The 15,286-nt window shown below is 40.0% G+C and overlaps 1 pseudogene; it reads right to left on the bottom strand.

The window, feature by feature from the left end:
• Positions 1-8,877: 8,877 nt before the first annotated feature.
• Positions 8,878-12,619, bottom strand: LOC139741965 (uncharacterized; annotated as a pseudogene).
• Positions 12,620-15,286: the final 2,667 nt, after the last annotated feature.

The following is a 15,286-nucleotide window of genomic DNA, read 5'->3' on the forward strand; positions in this document are numbered from 1 at the left end:
CATGAACCTTACTTGACTTATCATAGTGTCGGGCTCATGGGCTGTCTCATAAACCTCTATTTCAATGTCAAACTCATGGGCCGTATGACTCGTGGGTGTCGATCTCGTGGGATGACCCCGTCGGTGAGACCAGCTAAAGACTGGGAAAAAGTCTCCAAAAACCAACCAACCAACAAACAACCGTACTTTCTCTGACCTAGGACTATCGTTAATCCCGTACCAATTTTTTTTTTCAGCTTTTACACTTACCAATAAATCCGTACTAAGCTCTTGTCCTGGGCTAAAGAGAAAAGTGACCTTTTTACACTCGTATTTCTTAGTCCCGTACTTTCCAAACCACATGAATATTCATGATTACGCTGTGCACTGTACAATTACACGCACGCACCGGTAGCACTTGGTTACCTCGTTTCTGATTGGTCAGTGGGGGTCGGACGTCGTCTCCGTCGCTTATCCCCGGATTATTTTTTCGTTCTGTTTACACTCGCTTGCTTGGCAGAGCAATTGCGGGGTTAGCACCGCAATTGCGGTGCTAACCCTGATTTTTTGCAGGGCCAGACAGTACGGGATTATCGGTGGGGCTAGCCCACTTTCGCAAAAACGATTGTAAACAGAAAGTGGGCTAAGGAAAGTCCGGTACCAACGGTGGGGCCAAGGCCACCCCCCTTAGCCCCACTGTTGGTACGGGACTAAAGCAAAAATTTGCAAGTGTAAAAAGCCCTTCTGTATCTGTACTGATTCTGCATTTCTCTCTCACCAAATGTTTTGCAGAGGTTAACTAAAAAACTCCGAATATCAATTTCAAACTTACACCATATATAATCATGCCATAAGGACGACATATCTAATGTAGCATTGTGATTAGTAAATCATGACGTCACTATGACGTCATTATCTGAAATCTCCTCATTCATATCTCATTGATGGAATGATTTTTTTTTCAATCTAATTTACATCACATATATTTCAGGTCAAGATCTTTCTAGTCATGTTCTCAAAAATTCATCTCTACGCTTAAAGGTACGCGTACGCGCGCGTTGAAATTTTAACATGCTCCAATTGATCTCAAAATTGTTTTGCACACGTTTCAGGTCATTTAGAGCATTTGATAAAGAATCGACGGAGGCGTACGCGCGCGCGCATATACGCACGCGCTGCTAGTATGCAATAGACATTCTACGTTTTTTCACATGGCTCGGGTGTCTAAAATGTCAATGAATTATTCTACCAAGTTTCAAGTCAATCAAACTCAACCTGACGTCATACGGGCCCATCAAAGTTGAATTTTCGCGCGTGCGTCAATGGTGATATACAGTCCATAAAATACCCCAAAACCGCTAATTTTGAATACGATTTAACTCGTCAGGATGGACGGTGAACCCCCATTTTCTTTACATATTTTGAAAGCTGATGAGTTGTACATAACATTTCATGGGCGGCCGATGCTGGCAAAATGATTAAAAAGTATGAAATTCCTCAATGAAATAAAAAAGTAAATTTTCAAAATGACGTCATCAAATGTCAAGTTCACTCGAGCGTATCTCACTTATCCTTGGCCGATTTTCACCCAGATTTCAGTATGATCTAGCTTGTTGAATGCTCTTTCAGCTAAGTAGAGCTCAAAACTTTAACTGGATGACGTGACTGTCTTTTTCGAGCGCGAGCTCACTTACCCTTCAATGAATTTCTCCCAGATTTTAACTTGTTGTAGCTGAGACTTTGGGCAATCGTGAGTGTGCCCTTCGTTTTTTCATTGGATATCGGGATCACGTCAAAAAACTTGGTTGAAATTGCCACTTGGCTTCGATGTAGCGTCATTTTGCTTAATACACAGAACCTATGGGAGTGAAATAGCTCAGTGGATAGCGCATCGGACTTTTAACCTAAAGGTCCTGTGTTCGAGGCTCACTCCTCACTCCTCACTCCTCACTCACTTTTGCTTTTTTAAAACCCTCATATTTTTTCTATTTCTTTAGTAAGTCTTATATTCCCTTCTAACCTTATCTTTTTCTGATTCTTGTATTCTTCTTCTTCAGGTTTCCATACAATACCTTAACTTTTTCTTAATTTTTCTCTCTTTTTCCACTTTCTGTGCAATAGATCAAGAACAACAAGTCTTACCAACCCCATATTTTGCACATGTTTAGTTCATGTCACGACTATCATTTCATAAAATAGCAACTACACGTCCTCCGACACCATCTTGGGTAGGTTAAGTAGGGTCAAAGGTCAAAGAGTGTTTAATCCTGTATCTTGATGAATACACGTCCTTTTGCACACGTAAGGACCATGTTGAAAGAATCATTTCACAAAATAACAACTTTTGACTGTGTAAAGTGGGGTCAAAGGCCAAACATTCTTCATTCTGTATCCCCATGAGTGTTTATGGTATCACCGCCATATTTTGCACACACATGGGCCTTGACAGATGGATCATTTTGTAAAATAACGACGCTTTGGTCATCGCAATTTTGACCGTGCAAATGAGGTTCAAAGGTAAAATATTCTTTATTTTGTAACTTGCTTACTAAATGCTCAATCGGGGCCAGATTTTGTTTATAATACATGGACCATGTTGCCTGGGTCATTTCATAAAACGACGACTTTTGACTCTGATGCCATCTAGGCTGTGCGAAGTACATAGGGTTAAGGGTCAAAACCACTTTGTCCTGTATCTTGGTAATCACATGCCCTATCACTCTCATATTTTGCAATCATTTAGCCCGTGGCATATAGATCGTTTCGTGAAATAACAAGTTTCTAATCAGACGCCATCTTGGCTTTCTAAAGTAGGGTCAAGGATCAAACCAATTTCGTCCTGTATCTTGGTAAATACATGGTATATTGCCCCCATATTTTGCACAGAAATATACCTTGTCAAGAGGATCATTTCATAAGATAACGGCTTTTTCCTCAGACGCCATCTTGTATGTAAAAATGAGGTTCAAAGATACCAAATTTTCATTTTGTCTCTTTGTTAGCGTAATATGCCCTTTCCATTTTAAATCTGTAGGTATGACAGGTTTGACAGGTTCCTTTTCTGGATGAGAATCTCAGCATCACATGACTAATCGCCCCTAATAACAGATTAAACAGATCGGGTCTTCTGTATTGATATCAGGACTCAAAACATTTATTTCCGAATATATCGGATCACCTCATTTGTCAGTGTTGACAAATTCCGATTCTAGTTATTTTCTATTTTGATAAAAGAAAAAATAAGGGGGGGGGGGGGTCGCGCCACTTATTCTTTTTTTTCCTTAAATAAAAGTATGCATGAAATAGCACAGTGACCAACATGAATATATATTTATATAAATTTCCCTACCGTGGGAGAGGGACCGGGGTCATCCCACGAGACCGACAAACACGAGTCATACGGTCCACGAGACCGACATAAAAAATAGGTCCATGAGTCACACAGCCCATGAGTTATACGGCTCACGAGTCATACAGCCCATGAGTTCGACACTACGCACAAAAGGCTCACGAGACCGACACTAAGCAAAGAAAGCCCACGAGACCGACACTACACAATAAAGGCTCACGAGACCGACAGTACGCAAAAGAGGCACACGAGACCGACATTAGGCAAAGAAAGAGACCGACAGAATGAACAGCGCCATCTACAAGTCAAATACCTTTACAGGGTGTTCCATAAAGGAGAAAATTATATACTGAAGGGTGCAATTTCGTCACGCTATCGAGCGAGAGATAGTAACTTAGTGAACAGCACCATCTATACATATCAACGACATCAAGTAACTATGTATTTCTATACGTGTGGCTTTTGGAGGACAGTTCTGTCAGCTACATTGTTACCAATTTATCTCTCTTTTAAATCAAATTGTCCTTTTCATGGGAACACCCCCCCCAAAAAAATAAGAAAAAATAATAGAGAACAAGAACGATGTATGGTTTGATTTTAGATGTCATCGTACTATTTTTAATAGGCTTTCCCAATTTCTAGATAGACGGTGGACAGGATGTAAGTTTCCCCCCTTTTTTTCCTCCTCACTTCACTAGTAAAGTATTCCTTATTAGATATCGGATGATACATATCCTCCTGCTTATACCCGCCTGCTTAAAGTTCAATTTGTACTTTTATGATTCATGACATTTGAAAGGATGAAAACGTTTCATATTGCAACGATTCACCTCGATTCGTGGCTTGTATTTGTACAATTATTCTCCTCAAAACGGTGCATTTTTCATGAAATAGAATAGCTGTTTTCATGGATGCATCTTCTTTTCTCCAAATCCTTAAAGCTACCTTAAGACGATTATTTCATTTTCTGTAAATTTGCACTAAATCAGCACCTTTGCAGATGATTGCCCCCCTTCCATATCATGTAAAGCAAGTGTGCCCTGCAACATTGATCATTTTGTGAAATATCTTCTTGTAAACTTAATTTCACACCTGGGTATTAATCTAGTTGGTTGCTCTGAATGTCTACCATTTTTTTTCTACGCAGATGTATACCGGTATATGTTTTGTGGAAAGAGAAACCAGGGTGTTTGGGCATTTTCGAAATTAATGTTGAAACATCTCATGCACTTTTTCTTTAATTTTTTTATTTTTTCACAAACACTCAAAAGCGCAAGCACAATTAAAAATCTTGAAGAGTTCAGGGGGCGAGGGAGGGCAATTGACTTGGTAATCCCCTAGCAACTCTCCTTTTCCATCTCTCATATCTTCCTTATAAATGCCATTATCTGGACACCCTATACAATTACTTGGTCTATAGGTGGCGCTGTTCATCCTGTCGGTCTCGTGGGCCTTCTTTGCCTAGTGTCGGTCTCGTGAGACTCTTTTGCCTAGTGTCGGTCTCGTGAGCCTTTTAAGCGTAGTGTCGGTCTCGTGGGCTTTGTTTGCTTAGTGTCGGTCTAGTGAGCCTTGTTTGTGTAGTGTCGAACTCATGGGCTGTGTAACTCGTGGGCTTATTTTACTTGATGTCGAACTCGTGGGCTCATATTTACTCAGTGTCGAACTCATAGGCTGTAAAACTAGTGGGCTGTATGACTTGTGAGCTGAATGACTCGTGGGCTGTATGACTCGTGGGTGTCGGTCTCGTGCCTTGCACCCGGGGGACCACCCCTTTGTCAGCCAATTGAATAGGCGCCAGAAAATGGCCTTTATTTTTGTTTGGTTGTTTGTCTTTTTTTTTTTTTTTTGCTTGTCAGCTGACGATACCTGGGAGTGGCACCAGAAACTAAATAATATAAAGTGCCCTCCCCCCCCCCAACTAGGCTCGGGCTCGATCCATACGCTCCCTTGCTTTTCTCCCCCCCCCCCCCTTCACGGAATTCCTGGATTCGGAGATAAAACTAGTCTCCAGGAGATGTCGCGGAGACGTCTCTGCAACCAGTGGAGACTCGAGCAACCACTAGGTCGCCACCTTGTTTTCAAAGGAGAATGAACACGGCAGTTGCCCCAGGGATGTCAGAAAATGACATTCATATGCTGAAAGAAACTCAGAAACATACCCAACAACTCATCTCTCACACGTGTTTAACTTATTTGTGCATGTTCTTTAATCATACAAAATGGGTTGTCTTACAATCCGGGCACGAACTTCAGATTTCAGGCCTATTTACCTCAACCTTAAACAGCGAGAAAAAAAAATGGCAAAGTTTACTGAACTTTCAAAATATGTCAAACATGTGAAAATGAGCCATTTGGGGCAAATTTTCAGTCTCATTTGTTTTGTTTTGTTTTTTGGTTTTTTTTTTTCAAATTTTGAGTACATACATCTATGAAACCGATGGCAACAACACAATAATTATGATACCAGGATGAGCGCATGAAATGTGGACATTTGAAAACTGTGTGGCTCGTGATATTTAGGATTTAGTTCTGACACATAAGTAATATGCATTTTCCGTCAAAAAAGTCCTCTCCGAAAACAGACAAATGATTTTTTCAAAGACCTTAGAACATGAACAATGATAATTTTACCCTCTGCGAAGCCTCACTCATACCCTATACATACAAAGTATTTGTGTAACCCACATTTGCTTAATTTTCAGGTATAGTGCACATTTTAATTTTGATGGTTGCAATTCCGTTAAAAAGCGTCCTTTCAAAAACAAAACAAAACAAAACAAAACAAAACAAACGAAAAACACACGACATATCTATTGAGTCCTTCAAAGAAATGCGCATATTTTAAATCCTGGATATGTTATTAGCAGCGTTAGTAGTTGTCAATCATTTACGTTATGTCAAGACTCATTCATTTGCTTGCCTACATTTAATTTCCATAATACATTCAGAAAATATGTCCTCTCCGAATGACAGTTTGTATTTTGATAAACACATGAATTTGAATTTTAATTAATAAATTTTCTTACCAAATTATGTCTTTTGTACAAACAAACACACTCTACAACCATACTTACTCAGTTTTTATGATACAAATGGTTCTGTAGGAAGATGCTTAATCTTTGTTTTGATTCCTCCAAATATTAAGATAACTAAGAACACTTGTTACTCTTTGTTTCCTTTTGATATGTTCACATTCTTTCTTCATGTTTGTCACATACTGAATACTCACGGTCCTTCATTGACAGCCATAATGATAGTACATTTCAGTGATTTTAATAATAATTAGGACTATTTTTTGACACATTACCCTATCATTGTGAAAGGAATATGAAAAAAATAGAGAAACACGGTATCTGAAATCAATGCACACACTCTAAAAACATCCGGGTCAGAACTGACCCGGAACTGGGTCCGTTGGGGTCACACACCGTTCCGGGTCAGAAATGACAAGGAATGGGGTCAGATATGACCCCATCCAGAGTCATGAATTGGGTCAGGGTAACCCCATTCCTGGTATTCATGACCAAATTCCAAGTCATTTTTGACCCGGAACGGTGTGTGACCCCAACGGACCCACTTCCGGGTCAGTTCTGACCCGGAGTTTTTTAGAGTGCAGGCACATTAAGGAAGCAAAACCAAAACCTATGGTAATGTATTACAAAAGAATTATACACAGCAAATATCTATATGCACTTAAGATATTTTGAGTATATACACTGAAAATCGCAAGATATACTTGGTACACATACAATATACAATGCACGCTGTATGCTCCAAAATAATAAGAGTTCAAGACTCAGTTTTCTTCTTATGTGACACTGATAATGAACTGATAAAGAACTGATAATGTCTGCAGAAGTTTAGTTTTTTTTTCTACAACATAGTTGTACCCAAGCAATGACGTTTGTTAACATTCAATGTGTATGCTTCCAGGTAACGATGTGTCTTTACATTCAGTCTGTATGCTCCAAAATAATAATTATTATGTGAGAGTGCAACATTGAGTTTTCTTATAAGCACTTACCACTGGCACATTCAATACATGCTAAACTACATACATGTACATGTTAAACATGTATCCCTTTGAAAATATCTGTTTGAAATGTTCAACATAATAAACTTGTTAAAATTTTGAGGACTGACTGTCCTTCCTAACCCATTCGTGGGGTGATCTGTGTGGTTTCCTGCATGCAATTCATTTATTTATTGCAATATTCTGACAAAAAAAGGTGTTTTAAACATATTCTTGTCGTTAAATCAACAATCCCTCTTCTCATAGATCAAAAGAAGGAACATATTTGACAAATTTGGATTTCTTTTCCCTGTGTCAAAATGTCCTCTCCGAATGATATTTTTACACTTATTATCTTGTTCACCTTTTATCATATGGAATTAAAACTTTACATGTAAAACCACCTTCACCATGTGCATTTGTAAAGTACAATAAAAACTGATTCATGCACCCTGAGGATTGCTACCGGTTGCTAATTCTTTGCTGTCACTTTGCCTTTTTAGGGGAGCTGATTGAGTTTCTTGCATGAATTTCATTAACATGCTCTGAGTGTGGATGAAACATACTAAAGAGAGTGTTTCTTTGTAACACAATAATCTTAATCTTCATAATTTTTTTTTTAGGGAAAACATTCTTTGCTTGTTTGTTTGCTTGTTTGATTTATTTTTCTTCCAACACAATTTCATACATAGATTAAGATTCTTAATTTAATGAAGTATAATATCACATAAAATATCAGTATACAGATTACACTGTACACGATTCAAAGCAGGATTATAAATGTGTACATTAATTTCATTAACAATATATACATATATATATATATATATATATATATATATATATATATATATACCAAATTTTCAAATAATTACCTGAGAAATTATGCGGAAGGAGGACTGCCACTATAATGCAAATGCTTGAACACGTGGCAACCCAGGAAACCTACCTACAAAATATATATTTAGCGGAATGGGGAGTTGTATAAAATTGTTGTTAGAATAGCTACGTCAAGAAAATGTCCTCTCCGAAAAAGAAAGATACCCTCAAAATGATTTTTTTTTGACACTTCATAGATTTCACTAACCATTTATTGCATTATATTCAAACTTTCCCTATGGAAGCACCCTTGATGTACCTATTAGCGAGGCACAACAAATGTGGTATAACTGATTTGTGAAGCTCACGATCAATAACTATTTTAATAGATAACCATTAACATCCACTTGCCACTTAACCTCATTACCAGTCCGTCTACTTACCAGATGTGCTATGCCCTTTTCGTCTAATTTCCATTTGGTATATTGCCATTTGGTTTGTAATATACCACATTGTTTAATAACCTCTTCGTCTAAAATTTAGAGTAGCTTATTTCTTCTAAAGTTTAGCATATTTAGAATATCTGTGTTTAGCGGAATTGGAAATTGCAATATGTATGTTAGAATAGCTATGTAAAGAAAATGTCGGCTCCGAAAAAGGAATATCCTCTCCGAATGATTTTATGACACTTTGTATTTAAGAAACCATTAATCATATGTTATTCAAACTTTACCTGTGGAAGCACCCTTGATATGCCTCTTAGGAACACACAACAAATCTGGTATATTAAACTGATTTGTGTACACCTGCTGATTACTGTTGCTCTGTACAATCCCTCATCTCCATTATCTAAAGTAGTTAAATGGTCAACAATTTTCCCAACCAAGTTCTCATACTTGATCTCGTTTGTGACATTACCCTTCGGTTGCTTCTTCTTTCCTGGACTCTGAGTTGTCTTCTTCCTTCGACTCTGAGTTGTCTTCTGAGGCGTCTTTTTTCTCTTCTCCTCCACCATACTCTTGTACTCTCCAATCTTATCATCCGAGGCACAAGCATACGCATAGTCATCCTCCTGTTCATCCTCAACTCTCTTCCCCCTCTTGTTAGCCTCCTGTATGATCTGAAGTACACTCTCTTTCAGTTCTTTCACACCCTTCTTTCGGCCTTTTTCACTCAAGTTTAACCTGCCATTCACATTCTTCTCTTGGAACAAATGTCTCCTAGCTTCCAGTTGAGCTTGAAGCATTTCCACACACTCCTCCTCACACGCTCCACGCATCTTCTCATGTACCTCGTGCTCCGACAACCAGATCCCTCCACACTTCGCCATGGCATCAGCGTACACCTTCTCACTTTTCACGCATTTTGTCACCACATGTTCTTTGGCCTTCTGCATACTTCTTCGCTTCTCGATTCTTTCTTTCCATAGATGCTTCGCTCGCTTCGCGTACTCCTCTTTCTGCGCCGTCACACTTCTTCGTGCATACTCCATCAACTCTTCCCTGTCAGTCACAGAGAGCCCTTTCCTCCACTCGCTTGTCTTATTTTTCACACCCATAATGATGCTCTCGTACACCACATACTTGCAGAAGGCTTCAAATGAATCAACCTGTCCAACATGCTGAAATCGCGCTCGACACCAACATTTGTTCTCGGCACACTCTGAGTCGCCCTTACTTGCTCTTCTCCCATCTTGGCGTGCTCACCAGAACCCAGATGATCTTGCAACATGTTTTCGGTGACCTGGCAGAAAGTAAGGAAGACAAGTTCAAGGACCTGCTTCGTCATTTGATCGAGTTCTGCATTTGGGGTCACCAAAGACTTAAAGACTGGATCATCTGGGTTGTGTTTCCCTTCGAAGAGCACATCATCACCGCGCATAAACTGACTGGCATCATCAGCCCACCTAACGAAGCATGTGTGCAGGTTGGCATATTGTTGATTCATTTCGGCAATGTGGCTCGACTCGTTGATGACACGCCAAAGAGGAGCTGTCACAAGCTTGTCAATGAGACCAAGCGCTCGCGCAGCCGCCAGGTATTGGCTCACGCGCAGGTCAGCACCGACAGCTTTGAGATGATCTTCCACCTGCTCTTCACAGAACTCCTTCAATTCCGATCGAAGGAAGAAGACGCCACCACCATTGAGGAACAGGATATTAAACCTGTTCCCCTTGAATGGTGCAAGAGGAACATGTTCGATACCTTTGACTTCAGGAAAGTCCTGAATTCCACAGGCTTTCCGGACCTCGCACATCCTCGATCCTGCACTGACTTGCAAACGTCCGCACCAACCGAACAGTCCCACACTCACCTCTCTCAACATGCATCCCACCCAGTGACTCGGCTCCAACTCTGTCATTACCAAAGATCATTTCCTCCCACGCCTTAATGGTCTTGCTTGCATAATCTGCCAATCCAACTAAATAATGCAACCCACAGAAGAAATTGTTCATAGACGTGAACTGTTCCTTTTCAGCATCGTTCATTTCCCCCCATCCATCTACTATTTCAGGTAGAAGGTCTTGTCTGTAGTCTTTGAGGAGTTGTTGAACTTTTTTTCTGCCACATGACGATCACTCATTGTGTTCTTGATATTGCAATTATCTTGTTTACGGTTTGAGTTGATCCTGGCATGTCAGTTATTTCATGCAAGAGTCCGAGGAGTGTGTCCAGCGTTGTTTGGGCAGTCCCACTTACACTCTCTCTCATCCCAATCATCATACTTGAGCTGCCCCCATCTGACTCCTTGTAAATATCAAATGCTGCATAATGGTGCCCAAATTTAGTTGTGCCATCGCTTGATAGTGTTGTATTGCCTTCCTCTTGTAAAGCCCTTGCTACTTGTATTTGGGTCATTTTTCGTCCTTCATAGAACATGCTGGCTGCAGTAGTCTTCTTTGGGAGTTGAACTTTCTTCATGTTTATGTCTGTCAGACCCCCTAACACAGTCCTAACGACTCCCTCGCAGTTTCTCGAACTCACTCCATGATTAGTCAACAAATCTTGGTAGACACCCCTCACATTACTGTTATATATACTCTGCTGTTTGAATGAAACATCTACCTTTTCAGGATCAGGTTCAATGAGACTTTGTGCCTCTTTTAATTCCTCTCTCAATTCTTGACTTCTGTCCGCAAAGAGACAACTTTTGCAGAATGTTTCTTACTCTCTTGAGCCATCTTTTCTTTCATTTGTCCTTGTTTTGTATCGTGTATCTCTCACGCCTTTGATAATTTTTTATTTTTTTCCGCAGTGTACTGATCTTCGACTCAAGCTTTGCTCTTGCTTGCTCAAATTTCTTTGCCTCCTCTAACTTTTGCTCACATTTCTTTGCTTCCACTAACTTTGTTTTGATTTCATCCTCTAGCTTTTTCTTCGTACTATCTAATGTCATCCTAGCATCTTGCAAATCCCCTTTACACTTTTCTAATGCCTCCTTGTACTCGCACACACTCTCGGCATCACTGTCACTGGTATCGTCCGATGTTTTTCTCGTGGTGGTACTTGCCAGCAATGTTTGCTCACATTTTCTTAGTTTTTTCTTAAGTTCCTTAAGGTTTTGCTTGAGTACATCGACTTCCTTTTGTCTTATCGTGCTCCTCTGACGATATTTACGCACGTCCCTGTCAGATTTCTTACAATCAGCGATCAATTTGGCAGATAAATTCATTTGGAACTGCAACTTCCTCTCGACACTCTCTTGCTGTGTTTGCAAATTTTGGCACCTGCCAACTTCTGACTTATACTTTGATCTAACATCATCAAGTTCCCGTCTCAACCTTTGAATTGCCAGAAGAGCGCCCTCTAAGTCGTCTGGCAACTGATTTTCAAACCGCACACCCTCTGGCTCCGATATGCTTGCCCCTCCTCCTCCTCCCTCCCTTCTAGTTCTTCTTTTTCTATCTTCCTCTCTTCTCCCATCTTGTGATTGCCCCTCTCTTGTCCCCCTTTTCTCTTTCCTCTCATTTCTGTTCTTCCTTCATCTCTGGTGTCCCTTCTCTCCTCCTCCTGTCCTTCATTCTCTCCTTCTTCCTCTTCTATTTCCATCCCTTCCAACTCTTCAGTTTCCCTTCCTTCCTGCTCCCCCTCTCCCTCTTCTCTTTCTTCACCTCTCACTTCCCTTTCACTTCTTCTACCTTTCCACTGAAAAGGGGTTTCCAAGAACACCCTCAACATCTCCACACCACTTGCTCTCTTATTTTTTTTCAACCGTCGATCCTCTTCAACCAGTCTCTCAACCTTCCTCCGAAGCCCTGGCATATCTGTCTCATCAATCCCCACATCAAACAGTGCTAGAATGAGATCAGACGTCATGGTCGCATGATAATAATACCACCGTTTCACCCACGTGCGCAACTCCAAAACAACACCATTTGTAAGATATACATCACTCAACTTGGTCCATACGATCGGTGTCTTGTCTAGGATTGCCGTCACTGCACGCTGCAGAACATCCATTCGTATTCCAGCTTATCACACGTAGCCATAGAACACCCCGCCCACGTTTTGTACATGTGGTAGTACCTCGTCATAGGACCTTGCTCTGTACGGACCACAGGCTCAGTTTGCGCCGCGGCCACAGGCGCAGGCAAAGCCTTAGATGGCTCTTTCACCGTCACACTCGAAATCACACCCTCCACCATTACCACACTTACCTCAACTTCCGATCTAGATGTGCTGTTCATATCTCCGCTTTTACCTTCTTGCGCCATCCTTCCACCTTTCACTATGCATTACCTGGCTTCAAAGTGTCTTTAAAAGGAGAACAGTCAGTGTCCTTGAGTGAATCAATGATAACGACGAGAAAGAAATAGTGAAAAAACAAAAGACAAATGTCTCCATGCAAACAGCTGGCTGCTAACCCGAACGCTGAGCGGAGAGCGGACGGCCGACACACGTCGATCCTCACGCCACTAGGCTTTTGAACCTGTACCTACTACCTGTGGTTCGAATCGTAAAATTGCATGCAACGTACAGTAGATTACGTATTATCGGTGATTCAAATGATGCGCGGTCCCTAAATCCGGCCGTACACGTGACTGCACGCCACAGCTGGTGGTTGATGTACACACGAAAACCCATTGGTACACACACACAGCAGAGATTTTACACGGGTCGGTTGGGTCAAAGTTAGTTTACAAAACATAACAAAAGCACCTGACCCATTGTACTGCGGCTGCACAAGTGCATGTGCGTGCATAGTCTGATTTCCAGACCATGTGCTTAGTCTGATTTGTTGTTGTTGTTCTTGTATTTGAGGCGCGTCATTCAAATATGAATATTTACGCCTTTATCTTTATAATATGATTATTCTACATATAATTGATAAAAAATTACTTTTTTGCAATGATTTCTATGCGCGCTAGGCCTATGTGTCTGCTGTTACGGTTGGGGCAAATAAGCAGACCATTACCTAAATACAGTAGCCAGTTGTACTCCTTTCCGCCGCTCCTATCCGCGACGACGAAGTTGAAACCTTTGCCGAAGGCAGTATGCCAGGACCAACGAACTCTGAGCAGGACTATGAACTCTTTAGTTGTTAAGAGTTTTCGATTTTTATAATATGCAAAAAAAAAAAAAAAAAAATGTCTAAAAAGTATCATTTGAATATGATGTAAAAATAGTCCATAGATGGTACAGCGCACCATGAAGACCTGAATATAAGAACGACCCAGGTCCAATTTTTGGCCAATGTTAACGGGATTTTGTAGCTTATGCATGCATGGACTCATCTTTAAATGATAAATACTAATTACCCCCGGAAATGCCTGAAATGAATGAGTTAAATCTTATATGAATAATTATATGTAAGAATGAAGGACTTGGGTCATTTTTCATACATATTATAGCGCCCTCTCTCATCCTTCTCTTATCTCTATAGCAGAATATCATGTAAGAACGACCCAAATCCATGATTCAAAGAACGACCTAAGTCCATATATATGATTCAAAGAACGACCCAAGTCCTTCACACAAAATGGCCTCTCCACAATTAAAGTAAATGTTAATTGTCATAATGTTATATGTTCTAATTTGTACATATATACAATGTTGCCTTGTTAAACAGAATATTATTGGGCAAATGAAAACGATATGAATTTTTTTTTTTTTGAAGTTTACTCGAAATGGTCTTCAATGGACTTGGGTCGTTCTTATATTCAGATTCTCATTTTGCATAATGACCTGAAAAAAAAAATGTGTGTGAGTGTGTGTTAAATACGGGTACTCAAGTAAATTGTACGCTGGTTACTTGGCAATAATCCTTGCATCATCGTACGGGAACTATTTCTAATTTAGCTCATTCAGCTAATTACTGTGCACAATGCAAACTGGCCTTTTGAGTGTTCTATGTAGACCAGGGTTCTCGCTGAGTCATGGAAGTCTTTGAAAGACTTTTCGTCCGTACGAGCTAGAGACTTCAAGAAATGGATTTGAAAGTATGTCGATGAAATCCCGAAGTACATAGATTATGAGTGACTCTGGATATCAATTCTGAGATTTATGTAAAGACTCATATAGGGGAGACTGGGGTAATTGTGGCCCCGGGGTAATTATGGCCCCTCAACATATTAAAATGTATAATTAAACCATCTTCTATCTGTTGAAATAGCTTATAGCTGTGGTATGTGGAAGGTCACTTCTTACCACTATTATGCTCCAACATCCATTCATTTAACAATTAGCATCTTGATAGGATGACCTGTTTTGTCAGTGCATGTCAAAATCACTAAGTAAAAAGTGAACTCTTCACTTTATTAAATTAAGTGTCACATCTTCTATTCGTTTCCAAATTCTTTTTCATAATGTTATTTCATAGTGACGAACCTTGTCCAAAGTGATTATGAAGCAAATCATAAAATCTTTTATCTATTCTTGGAACAAAGGGCCATTGTTTCAGACATGCCCTTCGGGGTAATTGTGGCCCCCCATAGAAAAGCATTGTTTTGCTATGAACATTTATGGATATATGCAAGAAAATCAAAGATCTAGTTTAAAATCACAATTAACATGGTTCATTACTGGGATTTATCAAATGAGCATACTGTGTAATTATATTATCATTGCAGCTTTGATTTGGATATTTTCAGGTAAAGGACTCCATCTCTCAAGGTCATCTTGCCACAA

This window comes from Diadema antillarum, unplaced genomic scaffold, assembly GCF_040938485.1.
Source record: "Diadema antillarum isolate AM-2024a unplaced genomic scaffold, OU_Dant_1.0 seq00000966_RagTag, whole genome shotgun sequence".
NCBI classification, from domain to species: domain Eukaryota; kingdom Metazoa; phylum Echinodermata; class Echinoidea; order Diadematoida; family Diadematidae; genus Diadema; species Diadema antillarum.